This window comes from Hyaena hyaena, unplaced genomic scaffold (genome assembly GCF_003009895.1).
Source record: "Hyaena hyaena isolate Hyena2069 unplaced genomic scaffold, ASM300989v1 scaffold_366, whole genome shotgun sequence".
Classification (NCBI taxonomy): Eukaryota; Metazoa; Chordata; class Mammalia; order Carnivora; family Hyaenidae; genus Hyaena; species Hyaena hyaena.
In genome coordinates, this window is record NW_024080999.1 from 987,045 (window position 1) to 1,005,173 (window position 18,129).

Sequence of the window (18,129 nt, forward strand, 5' to 3'; positions counted from 1 at the left end):
GAGGGAGTCACAGACTGAAACAGGCTCCAGGCTCTGAGCTGGCAGTCAGCACAGAGCCCGACGCGGGGCCCGAACCCATGAACCGCGAGATCATGACCTAAGCGAAAGTCGGACGCTTAACCGACTAAGCCACCCAGGCGCCCCTGTATTGTCAAATTTCTGAGGGCCTTCGCGGGAAAGAAGTAAGAAAGGAAGTGCCCTCCCTTTCTCCATTTTTCTTCGATTCTAATATTAAACCCCAGTGACAAGCTCGGAAACCCCTGGCCTTCCCTCAGGGGTTGATTGGTGTGGTCATTGTTTCAGTTTGGTCTTCGTTTTAACTCTGGCTAGAGACTGGATCATTTCCCCTCTTCTAACCCTTTGTTACTTGGCAAAGAGATCAGGAGGCAAGAGGAGAATTCTTCTGCTCTGTTTTATTTGAGCCTCGGCTTTGTCCAGGTGCTTGGTGCTACGAGGCCAGGTGTGTTGGCAGGGTGTCCCACAGGAGGCCGGTGACACCCAAGGGCTGCTGACTGTTCAGTGAAATGTTTACTTGATTTTTTTTCTTTTTGTTTCAAAACATACAATTGCACTTCACTTGGCTTGTCGCACTGGTGTGCACCTCAGTGTTCGCGTGGTAAGAGGAGAATCATCAAGCGTGACACAGAAGCACAGAAAATGGTCCCAAGGTCATGTGTGTGGAGTCCTGCTCTATGTGGCAAGTGCAGGTGTTCACTCTTTCATACTTCTTTGGGTTGCCAGCCTGGCTTGCATTTTGAACTTCTACACAGGAGTTCTGGGAGCTAGGGATATTATCTGCACTTCACCTTTGAGAAACACCCTTAAATTGGCAGAATCCTGCCCCAGGAACAAGTTGTTCACCATATTGCAAAGGATGGATGCATTCTGCTCTTGGACGTGAGGCCAAGCAGGAGACTCAGTAATGGGACGGAGGGAGAAGAGATTCTCGTTCTATGACTCATTCTACAACTGCCAACAATAAAAATGGTTGATGTAACCACATCATTCATTATCACGAGATCAAACAAGCCTACCATACTTACTCAGAATTAACTTCAAGATCAACTAAAAACCTACTTGATTGAGCCAAAGAGTTTGGCTTTAGTTTCAGAGGATTGGGGGCCATAGTTATTCTGAAACAGGCTGAGTGTTTCATGAGCTCCCTGGACCATTTGCCACATTTCCATGGCTTTGTGGCAAAGGGGACAATCACAGGTTTCAGTTAGATTGGAGCAATGTTCAAGGGCTTGAACTTGGAGCCTGTTAGAGCTACCCCTGTGGTTTCATGGACAGAAAAGATATCATTAGGGTTGGAGAAAGAACTCAAGATGGAATTGATGGAAGGGAATGATAAGTTATTGAGGATTAAATTTTAAATTATTGACAGACCTAAGGGTGTCATGCCAAAAAGCGTATGATACATATGCTGTATTAGGCTCTCTAGTACTTAAGTGTAGTTATTTTCCTTAACACTGAGACCAGACCCCTGAATTCTTGAAAATAGTTAAGCCACAGTCCAAACCCAGGATTTTTATATAAACTCAAAAGCACAGGATGTGAGCCCAGGTCATGACCAATCTTAAGAATGCTGGCTCTCCTTTCATGACCTCATATTCACATCACAAAGGTTATATTTCTGTTCAAGAAGACAATGTAGCAGAGCGTTCTAGAATGAAATGAAGTTTTGTGGTGTGTCAGGTCTTTCTGTTTTTCTGACTCCTGCCATAAGCAAGTGCTCCCCGAAGAGACATTTATTACAACCAGGTGAGAAAGCGGAGCTCTAAGCTAAAGGTGGAGCAACAGAAGAAATTACGACTGAAATGAAACCATTTATTTTCTTTTTTTTTTTTTTATGTTTTATTTATTTCTAGGAGAGAGAGAGAGACAGCGTGAGCAGGGGAGGGTCAGAGAGAGAGGGAGTCACAGACTGAAACAAGCTCCAGGCTCCGAGCTGGCAGTCAGCACAGAGCCCGACGCGGGGCTCGAGCCCACAAACCGCCAGATTATGACCTAAGCGAAAGTCAGACACTTAACCGACTAAGCCACCCAGGCGCTCCAAAACCATTTATTTTCATGGAAGCAATAGGGCGACACAAATTCAGGCCGTCTTACAGAACAAGTTCATGCCCCAGTTGAAGTGTTTGGAATGTTCTTTAAGGCTGACTGCAGATTTTTACTGTGAGGTTCTGGGAAATGGAACAACCTAATGAGGGGGCCACAGCCATGAGACTTCTCTCTCGTGGCCAAGCAAGCCAGTGACCCTTTGCTAAATCCACCTTGGTTCCTTAATCTGGAATAGAGATGTCATCGGCTGCTTCACTGATGTTCTGCAAACCTTGGTCGACCAGCTCCCCAAAATGTCAGGTCCCTCATGGTTACATTAAATGCTTTATATCCAGGGGGCAGGGTGTGCAGTTATGGTAATTCTTCCTTGTGTGGCATGTGTAAAGAAAGGCTGTTTGGGTTCATTTCTCCAAAGTGTGGTCTAGGACAACAGATCTGGTGCAACATTGGCACTGTAGTGATCCATAGAGTGAGATGAATAGAGCTGAACGAGGTCTGCCGACACACTTGACTTCCGAAAAGGGGGGCTTTCCCAAATGCACACTAAACAGTCATGTTATGCCGAAAGGAAGTGAATAGAAATTGATAACATCAAATGTCCATACGAACAGGAACTTTGTTCTGTGTGGCATAGAACATGGTTGTCCCTCTCAATTCCACTAACTTTGCAGTAACTCCTCGGCCCTCCACCTCAGACTGCTTCCTGTTATTTGCGATCATGGCTTTGTCACCCACAAATGTTGTCTTGGGACACACAGGAGTGGACTGATTAGGTGATAAGTGATTTAGCTGGAAACTTCACCCTAACTCCAAATGGTAATGAACAGCTCTGTACTCTCCCAAGAGACTTACTATTTTCTTATCTTCTGGTACCCCAGCTTCCCATGAGAAATAGTGACACTAAAGGTACTATATTGCTGAACTGGCCTTTAACCGGGAAGAATACAGTACAAAATGCTAAGATGTTGTTGACATAGCACAGTCTTCAATGCTCAAAATATATTCTAAGATAACTCCTTCTATCCTGCAGTGGATATAGTGTTCTAGTCTTTTCTCCAACGAAACTTATTCTTAGTACTTTTCAAACTCCTTTCTAAGTCACACAGTTTGAATAAAATATTTTTCTTCTCTTTGCTGGGAATTCAATCCCATAATCTTGAGATAACCTCATCAATAGTCTACAGGTATTTTCCTCCTCATTCCTTCTGATCTGCACAGAATACCACTCTGTGTCTTGGCTCCTGGCCAATCTTGCTCATCTGCTGATTACTGTTAATAACAGAATACTGGTGAAACTCACACACATAGGCACACACATTCAGTGAGGCCCAAGCTCACTCTTATCACAGTGGTTATTATTGCTCCTTACTGGTCCCAAATGCGTAATTCTGCCCCTGACACACACACGTGCGTGCACACACACACACACACACACACACACACACAGAGTCTGATTGGGGCCCAGAAGTTGGGGCCAATACTTCATTCAAATAAGCAGGGGCTTGCTCACAAGCTTGGAGCCCAATGTGAAGCACAGCACTTTGAAGTCAAATAGGCCTTCCGTTGCTTTGTATATTTGCAATTTGACACATGTTGTTGCTTTATAGCACTAATAACACTTTGGTCATGAATCGATAGCATCAACATGATGAATCTTAGAACATATTCTAGACCCAGTGGTACCTTGCTGCTATGATACTTTCTAGATTGCACCCTCTGTTAATAAGCACCACACACAGAGTGTGTATGCAGTGTTCATACTGTGTATATGCCACCTGTCATACTCAACCTCACTGATCGGCAATTAGAAAATACAGATTGTCATGGTGAAAATAAGTCTTGGTCAATTCAGATATGATATGTGAATCTGATAAATACTCTCTCAGATATTATGTTTGTCCTCTACACTTGTTTTATATTACAGTGCATGCTGTTTGCTAAGTTAAGTAAAGAAATTAATAAAATAAGAATAGTAAATTGTACCAATTTTAAGGTTAGAGTTAAGTTTGGTACTTAACTTATATGCTGCTTGGTACTCTGGAATGTATTTTGTGGCTTAATTATCTTATTCACACACATTTCACTTGGCTTTTTCCCCTGTAGGAAATAATTGTTCAAATATATCTCTCCTTCTTTCTTGTAACCTGGATCATTCTGCTTAATTCAACCTGAAACATTGTAAAGCCAGATTACCTCATTTTAACTGTGAAAAAAAAATGTAATAGGTATGATGACATTATGTCTTTTCTTGTATTTATTTGAACTACCTAAATAGGCTTAAACCTAATAATAAATATCAAGCTTTAACAGGCACTTTTCCTTGTTTCTGTGTGTATTATTGGCCCACTTCTGGTCTTTTTTTAAAGGCTACAGACTCAGAGTCAATAAAATATCTGATTATATGACACTGGATGAAGACATACTGGAGTCAGCCAAACACGCCTGCGGTCCCCAAGATGAGCCATGCATGAAATGTGCACACAGCCTTGTCACCCGTCCATTTCCAAGCTTCACCTGAGCACTTCACTTATTCCTGCTAGGCATGGGCCAGGCCCCACACCCACCTTCTCACCCGACCACCATGGCCGGCCCGGGTCACTCTGAGTGATTGCCACACGCCGAGATGGAACAACGCAGAGATTATGTGTTTGTGCACACATGGAGCAAATAAAAGTGGGCGTCCAAGGGCAATATTTTCCTCATTCCTAATTCTTTTTAGTAGAATACCTGAGCCCACTTAATGTCAGTGATTTTCTCTTTTTGCCCTATGCCCTACAAAAATAATGGACTGAGCTGAAAGTCTTGTGTATGGATTTAGCAGATAGGAAATTAATTCTAAGTAATCACATATAGCAATCGAAGAACACCATCATAGATTTTTCACCTGTGTTTTTAGTTTGTGTTTAGTAAATCTGCCATACGGTCTCCTGGGGCCTTCATAAGCACACTGTCAGTCGTCTCCATTTGGTTTTAATTTTTAAAATGGCATGAAGAAGATAGGGCTGGGTCCAAAAACCTGCATGGTGTATTTGCAAAGACTCCAGGGCCTCAATTTCTGAATGTACACTTGGGTTGAGACATTGCCTCTATGAGAATGGAGCGGATATATTATGTACAAATTAATTGTTCATATTACAACTGGGTTATGAATATTCTATTGAGTACAGAAGCTAGGGCAACAGGCATTTCAGAGATGCACAGCCCTGTGTTTCTATCCTGGCTGTATCACATCCTGGTTGTATAACTTTAGACAAACGGAACATCTCTAAATATAGTATATTAGTCCTAGGATATAGTACTAATAACACCTGCTCTGACGGGTTATTGAGAAGTCTACATAAGAAACTATGCAGAAAACATTTCAGCAGAGAGCCTGGCACACAATAAATTCTCAAGAGTAGCTATTAGTCTTAGTATTGAGGGTGGCAACTTTGCACAGAGCACCCGAGTACCCGGCACAATCCCTTCCACATGAGTGACTACTAACTCTTGCGTTTATTGCTAAATGATTTAGCAGGAGATAATTAATAAGAAGAAAGCAGATAAAAGAGTGAAAGAGAAAGTTGCACAATCACTGGGCCAGCTATGCATTGCCCTGAGAGTGAGTAGTGTTCCCGCCCCTGGTGGTGTGCCAGATGGTGTGAGGGGGAAGATGGCCATATCATTGAATAACATTCATATCATCAATCACTTAATCATCCTGATCAGTAGAGAAGAAAGTCTCAACTTAGTGATGAAACCCCTCTAACCCTTGTTTTTCTGGCAAAAACAACCAAAAAAAAAAAAAAAAAAAAAAGCTAGTAGTATCCAGCTAACATTTAATATCATTTTGTGTGCATTGTATTTCTTTTATGGTTACCTTCTCTTTATGGCAAGTGATATTGGGTTTTTCAACAGTCATATAAAATTTCCTTAAGGTTTAAAAAAAAAAAATCCCACCGTGAAGCTATGGGAATGGCCTTTGTTTATGATCCTTTCCAGGCTGAAAACAACTGTAGTTGATTCCACTGCACACTCTTGTCAAGAATGGGGTTGGGCCATGCTCTTTTCAAACATCCTCCACTAAATAAGTATATAAACAGACTGCTATTTGGGCTAGAAAACCACCTCTTTTTTCATAAGGAGACTCTCTTCATGCCTTCTGCAGAAGTCCGTGCCCAGTGCATGCTCTGTCTCCGTGCTGTCCTGTGCGGCAGGAGAAAGGTGCCCGAGTCACTCAGTGCCAAAGATGGCCGCCCTGGAGATATGTGCAATGCAGAGAGCAGACCCTGATTCTTTGACTTGGAAAGTGAGTCCTCTTCTGTGAATCCCTGAGGTTAGGATGCTCTGGATTTTTGTTGTGGGGTTTTTTTCCTCCCAAAGGGATTCTTGACCAGCAGTATGTTTTTTTGTTTATCCCTCTGCAGATCTGCTCCCTGTGACTGAAGGATTGTTATTATTTTTAAGATTTGAAACCTTTCATTCTCGGAGAGGGTAGAAGGTCGCAAGGGAGGAACAGTGGCCAAAGCCCATGTGCCTCAAACCTCACTCTGGATGGCCTGGGCAAGTGCCAGTTAAACAAAAGTGCTAGTCAGACCAGGGTGTTTGCACAGCTGGGCAGTGTTTTGGGAAAGCATGGGTGGGGAAAGGAGACACAGAAGTGTCAGCCTCTGTCCAGTAGCATCATGCAACTGAGAGAAGCCTTAGGCAAGCAGATGGCTTTAATCTAAGGGGCCTGGTGTCTAAAGAATGGGATTTATCCTGTGGAGAAAGGCCCTAAGAAGCAGAGCACTCACTGCAAAAGAAGACCACTGAAAGCTATTCTTTGTTTAACCTCTCTGCTTTATGGCCTAAGGACTTTTCTGTCTTGATCCTTAATCGGTGTTTGCTCAATCTGGGCCCAGGAGTCTCATTTCTAGGCCTCCTTGAAATATGTAAAATGGATCTGGAGGAAGATATTAGATTGCCTTTTGCAAAAGCTGCTTCCTTCCCCAACAACCTTGCAGGTTTAGAACAAACCTGCCACACATCAGAGAGTTCAGTGGTCTACTTCACTGGGGCCAGAATGCCCTGACATGACATACAGAATTTTAGAACTAGGGCGCCTGGGTGGTTCAGTCAGTTGAGTGTCCTACTTTTGATTTCAGCTCAGGTCATGATCTCACAGTTGTGGGATTGGGCCCTGCATTGGGCTCCATGTTGGGCGTGGAGTCTGCTTGGGATTCTCTTTCTCTCTCTCTCTCTCTCTCCCACCCCAAGACCCCCTTCCACCTTTTCTCTCTCTCTCTCTCTCTGTCTCAAAAAAGTAAAAACTAATCTGGAACTATGAACTATGAGCACTACTTTCTAATAGAGAATCCATAGCTCTCATCAGACTCTCAAAGGAATATATGATTCTAAGAAATTTACACACCACTATCTTTCAAATATCTGTGAGAATAAACTATCATTTCAAGGTTGCTAAGCAAGCAAAGGTGGCTGACATGGGCTAGCTCTAGAAAGCCTTGATCTTTCCTATTTAAAAAATGAACTAAATTAAGACTCATATGAATTTTTGGATTATGGATGCCCTCTTTCAAGAGGTAAGGTTGGATAAAAGAAAATAAAAAGGAACAGACTAAGCAAGTCCAAAAGACCCTACAAAATGATATTCAGATGGGCTCTAGCAAGAGAGGACAGTGGAGATGGGGGAAACCAGGCACAGGAGCAGATATGGAGGGATGGCTGGGTGCCACATTTCAGAAGGAGGTGGACAATATAGAGCCTTTCCAGAGAAAGGCAGCTAGAAGGGTCAAGGGCCAGAAGTGATGTCACATGAGAAACTGGGGATGTTGTGTTTAGAAAAGACAGAAACGGGCGCTTGCGTGGCTCTAACTCTTGATATCAGCTCAGGTCATAAGCTCACAGCTTGAGAGTTCCAACCCCACGCTTGGGATTCGCTCTCTCTACCTCTCTGACCCTCCCTTGCTTTCTCTCATAATAAATAAACAAACTTAAAAAATAAATTAAATTAAAAAGACTGAGAAAAACATGATGGGGATATCTTCAAATAGTTTTAAATTGTTACATGACTGAGATATTAGATCTTATGAATTTAAATATTTTTAAAGTTCATTTACTTATTTTTGAGAGAGAGAGTGCACGCACAAGTGAGGGGGAACAGAGAGAAAAGAGGGAGACACAGGACCTGAAACAGACTCCAGGCTCCAAGCTGTCAGCACAGAGCCTGATGTGGGGCTCCAATCCACAAACCGGGAGATCATGATCTGAGCCAAAGTCAGACGCTTAACCAACTGAGCCACACAGGCACCCTACAGAATCTTATTGATTTAGATATAAAAAGGACCAAAGAACATTTGTCCAGGTGCTAATATTACAGAGAGAAAACTAATAGCCAGAGATAAATGACTGGTCTAAGGCGGAGCTGGGACTAGAACATGGTCTCGGAGTCTCCTCCCAGGGTACCCCATCATTTCCAACTGCCCCCTGAGTGCCTGGTGCACAGGGAAGGACTAGGATCCATGAGTGGCCATTTCAAGAAGGTAGAGAAGGGCTCAATAAAAAGCACTCTTATCTGAGATAATGAGCTCACCATCAGGCAGAATATTTCTGGGAGAGCAGTTTTCTATTGCTGTTATAATAAGTCACCACAAGTTTAGTGGCTTACAGCAACACAAATTTATTACCTTTCAAGTCTACAGTCAGTGGTCTAAAATGGGCCAGCAGGGTAGGGTTCTTTCTAGAGATTCTAGAGGAGAGCTCATTTTCTGGCCTTTTCAGCTTCTAGAAGCCACCTTCCTTGGCCAGTGGCCCCTTCCTGAATCTTCAATTTCTCTCTGACTCCACTACTGTCACCATGTCTCCTTTGATTCTAGCATCTTATGAGGGTTTTATCATCTTATGAGGACCCCTGTGATATCCTGGGCCCACATGGGTAATCCGAGTTAATCTCCCATCTCTAAATTCTTAACTTAATCCATCTACAAAGTCCCTTTTACCATGAAAGGTGACTTTTTCACAGATTCTCCCATCTCTAAATTCTTAACTTAATCCATCTACAAAGTCCCTTTTACCATGAAAGGTGACTTTTTCACAGATTCTAAGGATTCAGACATGGACATCTTTGGGACCTCTTCAGCCTACCACAGAATACTATGGAAAGAGCATGGACCTTGGTACTGGTTTTAGAACAGTGAGTTCGAATCCTGATTTAAGTACCTACTCATTGCCCTTTGAGCTTCTGTTCCCTCATTTATAAAATAGGAATAAAATTTCAAGGTTCAAGTAAGTGGCAGCTATATTTGTTCAAGAAATTTCCAGATGATTCTCACCAGACAGGAATTCAATGGAAGAAATTCTGTTAAATGAGAGATTCGCTAAAATGACTTTGAAATTCCATTCTGAGCTTGCTACAAGAAAAAGAAGTGAAATAAAAGGTATTTCTCCCATATATACCTGTCTACTTCACAGATCCCATTGAAAGGTCACTGCTTTTCTGGATAATCAATAGCAACGGATCTGCTTTCTACCCCCACAGTACTGCTATCTGATTCTGTCATCCAGATCTCTGGCCGGGCTTGAGGAGGACTGAGAGCCTGGACTGGTGTGTAATGATTGGCCGGACCAGGCAGCTGAAAGCAGCATAGGTTCCCTCCTTCACATCTGTCAACATACCTGGCTGCAAGCAAGTTGCAGCTCGTGACCACTGTACGCAGGGACCAGTGAAAGCAGAAAAGGAAGTGGAGAGGACACCTTGATTTTTGTGCTTGGGAAAAAGTGAAAGCCTGTGTTGATGCTTCTTGCCATCGTCCCAAACTCTTCGGTGAGGACTGAAACAGTCGTGGACCACCACTGCAGAGTCCGGAAGGAAGGTGAGAGAAGAATCCAGATTCTAAAGGCAGCAGTCAAGGTAGGTGATCTCTCCGGTCATGGGCCTTTCTTTCAAGGTCACAAAGCAAGCGTTTTGCCCAGCCTTGTACCCAGAGCGTCTCCGATGATGGTCTACTGAAAGAGATGTGTTAGTCATGTCGAGGGGATTCGATCATTTGTCCGCCAGCGTGTTCTGCAAAGTGGGCTGTATTTTCCTTCCATCTTCCCTTCCTTTTGAAAATTGTTGTTGTTCCTCTCCATATTTCAAAGGTCTGGAAAGTTTTCTATCTTTCGTCATAAAAATCGTATTTGTGATTTCTTGAAATTCTTCCATTAGTCATGACTCTTCAAACAAAGTTTTGTTCCAGATTTTGTTGGCACGAGTTCTTTCTGCTTTCAATATCTACCAGGACAGTTTGCATTATAATTCTGAGAAATACACTGTCTATGCAGAAAGCTTTCCAACTAGAATGATAGGATTTCCCAGGAAGCCGTGGGCATTATTCTGCTTTGGAACCTAAGGAGTTAAAAGTCTTCAAACTGCTGGAGCAGAATCAAGTCTATTTACCTAAGCTTATCACCCAGGGCAGCCAGGTCAATCATTTACTGACGAAAGGCTGTTTCTTAACTTTGACGGAAGACCACTAAAGCCCATGCCTGACTATCGCTATAGAAGAGACACTAGGCAATGTAGAAGATGCTGTTCTCTGCAGCGATAGCTGACCGGAGACATTTTAATCCTCCACAGAGTAGTAAATGCCACGGGGTCCTTCCTAGCTCAATAATAAATAAACACGAGCAAGACTCACACACAAACTGAATACCTGATGTCACCTCAGGCACAAGAGCTTGTGACATTGCAGAAGTTTCCCTTACTTCTGGAGGTCTATAGAGAAAAAAAAATTGGCTATAAAACAAGTTACTAAGTGATTCTTGAGGGGGAATAAGATTATTAAGTAATCACCAAAAACATTGGAATTTTTCTCCTTCAAGTCTACACATTCCAGAAAATGTTATTTGTAATAAACATTTAGATCCGAATACAACGCCTCTGGAAATGTTGTCATACCGTTTACCCATATATACTTGTCAGGTCTGTGCAATGGTTCCCAGCTCTTATAGTTTTAGAAGCCTGGTGATAGAGAAGCCTATTTTTCTGAACTCCCTTTAGGAAAGGCATTGGGCAGTTGATTCAACAAGGTAATGTTTGACACTACTTTTGTCAATCATTTATGGAACTGAAGTGAATCCCCTTTGGTGTGGTTTGTGGCTGGAATTTTTATGTGGCTCAGGCAGTTAACTAGATGCAGGAGTGTAGGCCACTGCAGAGAATGGCCCGGACACAAGTCCCATGTGTGATTTGGGGTGAGTCTGTGGCTAACTCCCAGGAATGTGGTGAAGAATTATGGTAACGGATACATTTCTGTGAAGATATTAACTCTGTAAAATGTTAAGTGTGCATCTGGCTGGTTTCCAGAGAATGTTTGTAGATAATGCATGTGATGGAGGTGGTTTGGAAGGGGGGAAAGTGTGTCAGAGCATTCCAATGCATTGGCCAGATTTACCCATAATCCCTTAGGCTGCCTTAGGAGCAGATAAGGCTTATCTATCCCTTCTCTGCAGCATCTGGAATAGGCCAAAACGCTGGTGGCCCTTGAGAATATATCCAGCTTTTCTTCCCATTTCATGCATATTGGATATTAGGTGGAGGGAAGATTATTCTCAGGATTGACTGAACTGGGTAGACAGTATTAGTCCTTTTACAAATTAGGAAATGAGAACTCAGAAGTTGACTCAATGTTTATTTATTTTTGAAAGAGGGGAGAAAGAGAGAGAGTGTGTGTGTGTGAATGAGCAGGATAGGGGCAGACAGAAAGGGGAACAGGATCCAAAGTGAGCAGTTAGCCCAACGTAGGGCTCCAACTGTGAGAGTCATGTGAGACACAAACTGCGATATCATGACTTGGGCTGAAGTCAGACGCTCATCCGACTGAGCCACCCAGGTGCCCTGAACCCAAAAGTTAATTAATCTGCCCAAGTTTACTCAGTCAGACGCGGAGTCAGGATTCCACCAACCCAGTGCTTTTCCAAAGCAGTCATGGAGTTAAGCACATGCAAGAACATAAATTGTGGGCATGTGGGTGTTGGGAGGGCAGTCACATAGGAAAGCCAGGTTGACTAACAAAGCCAGAGGTCTTCCATTGGCCCTCCGATGTGCCATGCCTGAGGTCAGCCGGGTACCACTCTCACCCAAACTCCAGCATGGACTAGACTAGACCTTCTGTGAGGGCAAGTAAAGGGAACAACAGGCTGGGAGCAGAGGGAAGTGTTCCCAGTCCCAGAAGTGACAGTCACTGGAGTCTTCCCAGTCCTGGATATGCCTGAAGTAAACCCAGGGAATGTTCAGGCTAGATCTCTGCCTCTTTCTATTCCAGGGACTCAAATTCATGAGCCCCAACTTAAGAACAACATTTGAACTATTTCTAGGGAAACAAATGACACCATTCCAATCCTTCTCTGGGAACGAAAAAAAAAAAAAAAGTAATTACAATTTCACTTCACCTTAGCTAATATCCACTCATCTAAATCCAAGGGGCTGGGGCAGAAACGGGCTTAAAGCAAGAGGAAGTTTCAACAGTCTATCATATCGAGGCTCCCAGTATCTGCAGCCCAAAGAGGCCCATGTCAGGTTGGGGCCCCAATGGCTTATGGGTGTCGTTCAAGCAGTGAATGAGTAAGGCACAGCAGCAAGGCTGCCTTTTCTCCAACCTCCATTCCGCTTTTGTTTGGATACATCCTAAAAATTCCATTAGCTGTCTGGCAGAGATTCCAAAGCAGCCACAATTCCTGAGCATTTACAAGATCAAGATAAAGAAAGGCCATCGTGAAATGTGGTTGGCTAAATATCTTCGAACAAAGAGTTCCTTCTTTTTCCAGACCTACCTCATGCATACCTAAGCGGGTGATAGCAAGCGCATTACAAACAGAGATCGCATTGCCAAGGCCATTGAGTACCCTTTTCTGATGCAGCTGACCCCGTAAGAATTGTACTCACATGGCATGCCTTCATTTAAGTGGAAGCTGAAATATAAGGCCTCATCACCACATTTCACCCTTAGCCAGGGCCTGTGACATCCAGGAAATGAACTACTGCTCTTTTATCTACATATCATAATCTAATCCTTATAAGAAATGTATGCAATTTGCTCAGCTCTCGTATATTGCACAGCTAGTAAGATGAGGTGAAGTTTGAGTTGGGGTCTGCCTGGCCAAAGCCCGTGTTCTTTGGCACTCTGTTTTGGGAAAAACACTCAATAGTATGTATACTTTTTGTATCTTAAGGGTAAAAAGTACAGAGTCCTTTCTAAATTGTTAGCTTGGATCCTCAGAGCACATATCTATGACTCCTTCAGCCAGGTATTTTTGATCGTATATAGTATAACACTCGACATCATAGTGGTCTTCCTCTCCTCCAGAAAGTAACAAGAAAACACACACACACACACACACACACACACACACACACACACACAATCGCCCTTAAGTCAGCATTTCTATCCCTTTCTGAAACTGTGAAAAAATAATGGCCCTTATCTCCTGGTTCATGAACACAGTTTTGCTTATTTGTTTGATTTTAATGTAACATAGAGACAAATCTCTTCACTTATTGTACCAGGATTTTTTATTTCTGTGAAAGTCTCTCGTTGGGAAAGTTGGATATATCAAAAGTTCCTCGTCTGGTGTTAGTTAACTTCATCACAGTCCTGTGAGAAAGGTGTTATTGTGAGACGACATCCTTTCAGATAAGGAACATGAGACTCAGTAAAGGTGAGTGCCCTCCTCAGAATCACTCTGCTAACAAGTCCCATAAGTCTTAGGATTCCAAAGTCTTTATTCTTTTTTTTCTAACAAACAAGCAGTCCCCTGGACCCTTCAGGCTTACAAATGGCGGGAATTGGACAATACAAGCTATTTTCAGAAATTACAAATGCCACCTGACTACATAGCCTCTTCTCAGGCTTCAGAGACCTACTCAGATGTTGATGGCTTTGCTTTGGGCTGACATTCTATCGGGTCAGTGTGGTAATGCTGTTACGCTAATTACATTTTCATTGAGCAATGGAAATGAAGACACTACTTGATACTTAATAAAATCTGCCTTAAAGGCAAATTCATTTAACCCATGTGCCCATATAAGCAAAGAAAGAGATGGAAGGAATTCTTGCCAGGAAAAAGGTAAGAAACCACTCTCCCCTCACCGGCTGCATGCCTATGGGACAGTATATGTGCGTAGGGGTTACAGGGCCCCCAAGGTGCCTCTTGATATACACAGTTCTTCTCTTGGTGAACTCTGTGACCAGATGGTGTCTTGTGGGTCAAACAGGTGCCAAATGATAGGAAACCTAAGGAAATCCTTCTTCAGATGGGGAATCTGTCATGGGTGTGTCCCCAATACCTATAGAAGCCAGCTAATGTGACAGGAAGCATTCTTGTGCCCTGTGAATTTCATCTCAGCCTTAAGATGCTCTGAGGGGTCAGGGAGCCCTGCATCAGTTGTGCATCTGGAGGGGACCCTGTGTTTTCTTATCCTTAATGCTTCACTGGGAACTGTTCCCGGAGGCCATCTGAGTCTCCATCCCATGTGACGTCTTGTATGTGTCCTTGCATTGGGGTTAATGTGCATTTTCATTGCACTTTGGTGCCCATCTCCTTGCCCTCAGAGGCTCTACGGGTGTTGGTGCCGGAGAACCCATATGCCCTGGGAAATGAGCAACCAGAGTGAACGAAACTTCTGTCCTGCTCCACACCAACTCGTTCCTCTCCTCTCCACAGTTCCAAGGTCAAGGTTCCCTTGGGAGCAGTTAGGGAACTGAAGGTCACAAAAAGCTGGCAGTTCACGGTGCCTTGGAGGGTTTCCCAGAAAGCAAAATGAAAATGAGATTGTTTCCACATAAGAACTCTGTATTTGGAGGACAGGATTCAGTCTGCATTTGCAGTTTCACCGTGCACTTGGGTAACCCCCACAAAGTCTAGTTGTTTTTCTTTTCCGAAGTCAAAACAATATCAGAAATACTTCCTGCAGAGAACTCTAGGCAGAATTTTTTTTTTGTCATCGCCGAGCCGATGTTTTCAAGGATACACGACTTAAGATAAGCCTTATATGGTGCGTTTGGCTGAGGCTTTTGTGTCTTTCTGCATAAAGGTGGCCTGTCCATGGGCCCTGCTTTATTGTAATCTCATTAGATTTCGCAGTGTAAGCAGCTGGAAACTTGTGGTTAGTAAGTGAGCAGGTTGCAAAAACAAACAAACAAACAGAGAAGACCCAAAGGCCAAGCAAAGATGTTGCAGTGAAGTGAAGGAGCAGTGACGTGTAGGAGGAGATGGTGGGTTCTCTATAACCCAAAGAAAGCCCATCCCTCAATCTGAAAAGATTTACCCTCAAGTTCAAATATATGTATTCCACAAAATTTAGCTTTATTTCCCGGACAGGAATCCTGAATACAGGCAAGAACCAATGGCTAGACTTCCCCAAATCTGACTGCTTGCTACCAAAATTCATCTCATTTTTCTTCGCTCTGCAGATGGAAAAGCCTTCAATAAGAGGTATTATGATAGAATGTAGTTGTGTTGGTAACTCGTAGTCCAACCAATAGAATGTAGAACATACCCCAACAGAGGCATTCTGGTCCTGACTCCACCATTATTTTGCTCTGTGGGTTTTAAACATCTTGGTGGTAAGTCAGATTTGACTCGTTACTCTCGGCATCTTCCCTGTGAGTAACCACAAACATTCATTGATGGGTCATCCTCAGTTCTGCTAGAGTCACCCTTTCCGAGAAACGTGTTGGGCACTATTTCCAAAACAAGATTAAATAATCTTGAAGGTTTTTAATTTATCAAGTGAGCCAAACCACAGTCTCCTTGGAGTCCCCTGTTTGGGTCTCTGTGTTTGTATATATGTACTTTCAATTATTTGTACAGTACTTTAAAGGTTACAAGTTCTCAATAAATAGTCATTGATGGCAATAAGTTGATAGAGGACTGAAGATTTTGTAGAGGCAGTGATTTATCTTTTTTTTTAAGTGTATTTATTTTGAGAGAGAGAGTATGTGTGAGAGAGAGTGGGGGAGGGGCAGAGAGAGAGAGGGAGAGAGAGAATCCCAAGCAGGCTCCATGCTGTCAGTGCAGAGCCCGAACTCACGAACCATGAGATCATGACCTGAGTCGAAGTAAAGAGCTGGACACTTAACCCATTGAGCCACCCAGGCGCTCCTGTAGAGAAAGTGATTTAAAAAAAAAAAAAAAAAAGACTTTGTCATTGTCTAAAGATGACTAAAGAAAGAACGAGAAGTGTCAACCTATAGCGTGGAGGGACTGATGCGTTGAAGGTGCCCTGCTCTCAGGACATGCAGTAACACAACGGCACAGCAATAGAAGACGGGTTTTGTCTGATTCTGCTGACTGCGTGACACTGAGCACATCACTTCAGCTCTCTTGGCCTCAATTATCTTTTTATTTTTAGTGGAGATAAGAGTGTGGGTGTGTATGATTTTTTTTAGGGTCTCCTCTAGTTCTCATTTTCTGTCTTCTATGAAAAACTAGAAAAGTTAAGATCGACAGTTCTTTTAAAAAGAAAAACGCAAATGGTTTTCATTTCTCTTGAGCCCCTTTCCGTCTCAGACAAATGAACTGGGGGGAATAAGAAGCTGCTGAAAAGATCTCAGGAACGAAAGTCCGAGGATGGGCATCGATCTTTTCTGGAGAAGAAGCCCACTCAGCTGGAAAACTGGAGGCGAGCACCTCTGAGCGCTCTTGTCCTGCGGCAACCAAATCCGGCGCTGACACTCAGCTTTGCCACACCTGTGTCACTAATGTGCGCTCCAGCGAGCAGGCGGTCATGACTATTATTTTCCCTTTGTAAACAGACAAAAGCCCTTAAAGGTGACGCGACTTGCCCAAGGTTACAGAAACATGGCAGTGGGTCAGATGGAACTGTGTGTGTTGGTGACATTACAAGCAAAAGACGGAAGAGTGAGGGACAGGTCTGCACCTCCTCTTAAGTTCACAAAACAATGGTCAAGGGCTCTGGCGGAGCTTTAAGTTTGCTTTGGATCCTGAGATCATTCTCTCCCTCCTGCCCCTCCCGGAGCCCCCTCCCGGCTGCCCTGCCCAGGGTTACTCACCGAGGTTGTGGCGCTCATGTCCCTTCTTGCAAGCTTCATGAGAGGCTGCGCGTAATGAAAAGAAGGCAGAACAAGGAAGAAGAATGTATTAAAGATCTTCCCTGAGGCCCTGAACGGAAAGGGCAGTTTTCTTGGGCGAGGCTCTGGTTTCCCTCTTATATTCCGCAGAAATGAATGGTCATCGGGATGACTGACAGGATTAGGACTTTCCGTTCCAAGCGTGGATAATTTTTATTTTTCACCTCTGGGGTTATTTCACTCTTCTCTGCCCTATTTCTCCTGTAAAAAGGAAAGAAGAATGCTTGCTCACTGTGACAAGGTGAAAGCAGCCCAGGGCAGGACTATTCAAAGGAAACCGCTAATTGCACCAAGCACCAGGCACCAACGGCATGGCTGGAAGTGCTAGTGAAGAAAGCATACAGCTCATGGTCCACATGGGTTTGCTTATCACTTTGGACCCATGCCTGGGGAGCTCTAAGGCCCTGAAGAACCACACTCACAATAATGGAAAAGAACTTCTGGCCCCAAAAGAAAAGCACTGAAAGAAATTAGGCATCAATGGTCTCACGCTCTCAGCATGAGGCTGCATCACTTTGCTGCCCATTTTTGTCCCTTTTTAAAGATGAGAAAGATGCCTGGGTGACTCAGTTGGGTAAGCACCTTACTCTTGATTTTGTCTCAGGTCACGATCTCCAGGTTGTGAGATTGAGCTCCGTATCAAGCTCTGTGCTATCAGATTCTCAGTCTCCCTTGCTCTCTTCCCCTCCCCCACTCACTCTCTTTCTCAAAAATAAATAAGTAAACATAAAAAAAAGAAAAGATGAAAGAGGGAAAGACAACCTTAAGTATTATCACCAAGCAATATCTGGTAATTTTCCAGGTGATGGGGGAACACCGTGAGTTCAGTAAGAATAGACTGGCTTTCTGACAGGGTCCTCAAGTGACCTTCTGTTGTACTCAACAGAAGTGCTGCTGAGTCTACACTCTTCTTAGTTTTGACCCTACTTCTAATATCTAATTGACTTCTTCTCAG

General features: G+C 43.4%; 1 protein-coding gene and 1 long non-coding RNA gene across 11 annotated transcripts in view; both read left to right on the forward strand.

The window, feature by feature from the left end:
* The first annotated feature begins 157 nt into the window (after positions 1–157).
* LOC120244045 lies at positions 158–4,755 on the forward strand. Its single transcript, XR_005531449.1, has 2 exons — positions 158–1,764; positions 4,431–4,755. It is a non-coding gene; the product is annotated as an uncharacterized LOC120244045 (long non-coding RNA).
* Positions 4,756–9,731: 4,976 nt separating this feature from the next.
* The window catches only part of PHLDB2 (pleckstrin homology like domain family B member 2), a 225,666-nt gene continuing 217,268 nt past the window's right edge, over positions 9,732–18,129 (forward strand). For 8 of the 10 annotated variants that reach the window (XM_039250363.1, XM_039250365.1, XM_039250364.1 and 5 more), the window contains exon 1: positions 9,732–9,952. The gene's annotated coding sequence lies outside the window, so the exon portion shown is untranslated. The remainder of the gene's footprint in view (positions 9,953–18,129) is intronic. The other 2 variants (XM_039250366.1, XM_039250373.1) reach the window with 1 other exon arrangement.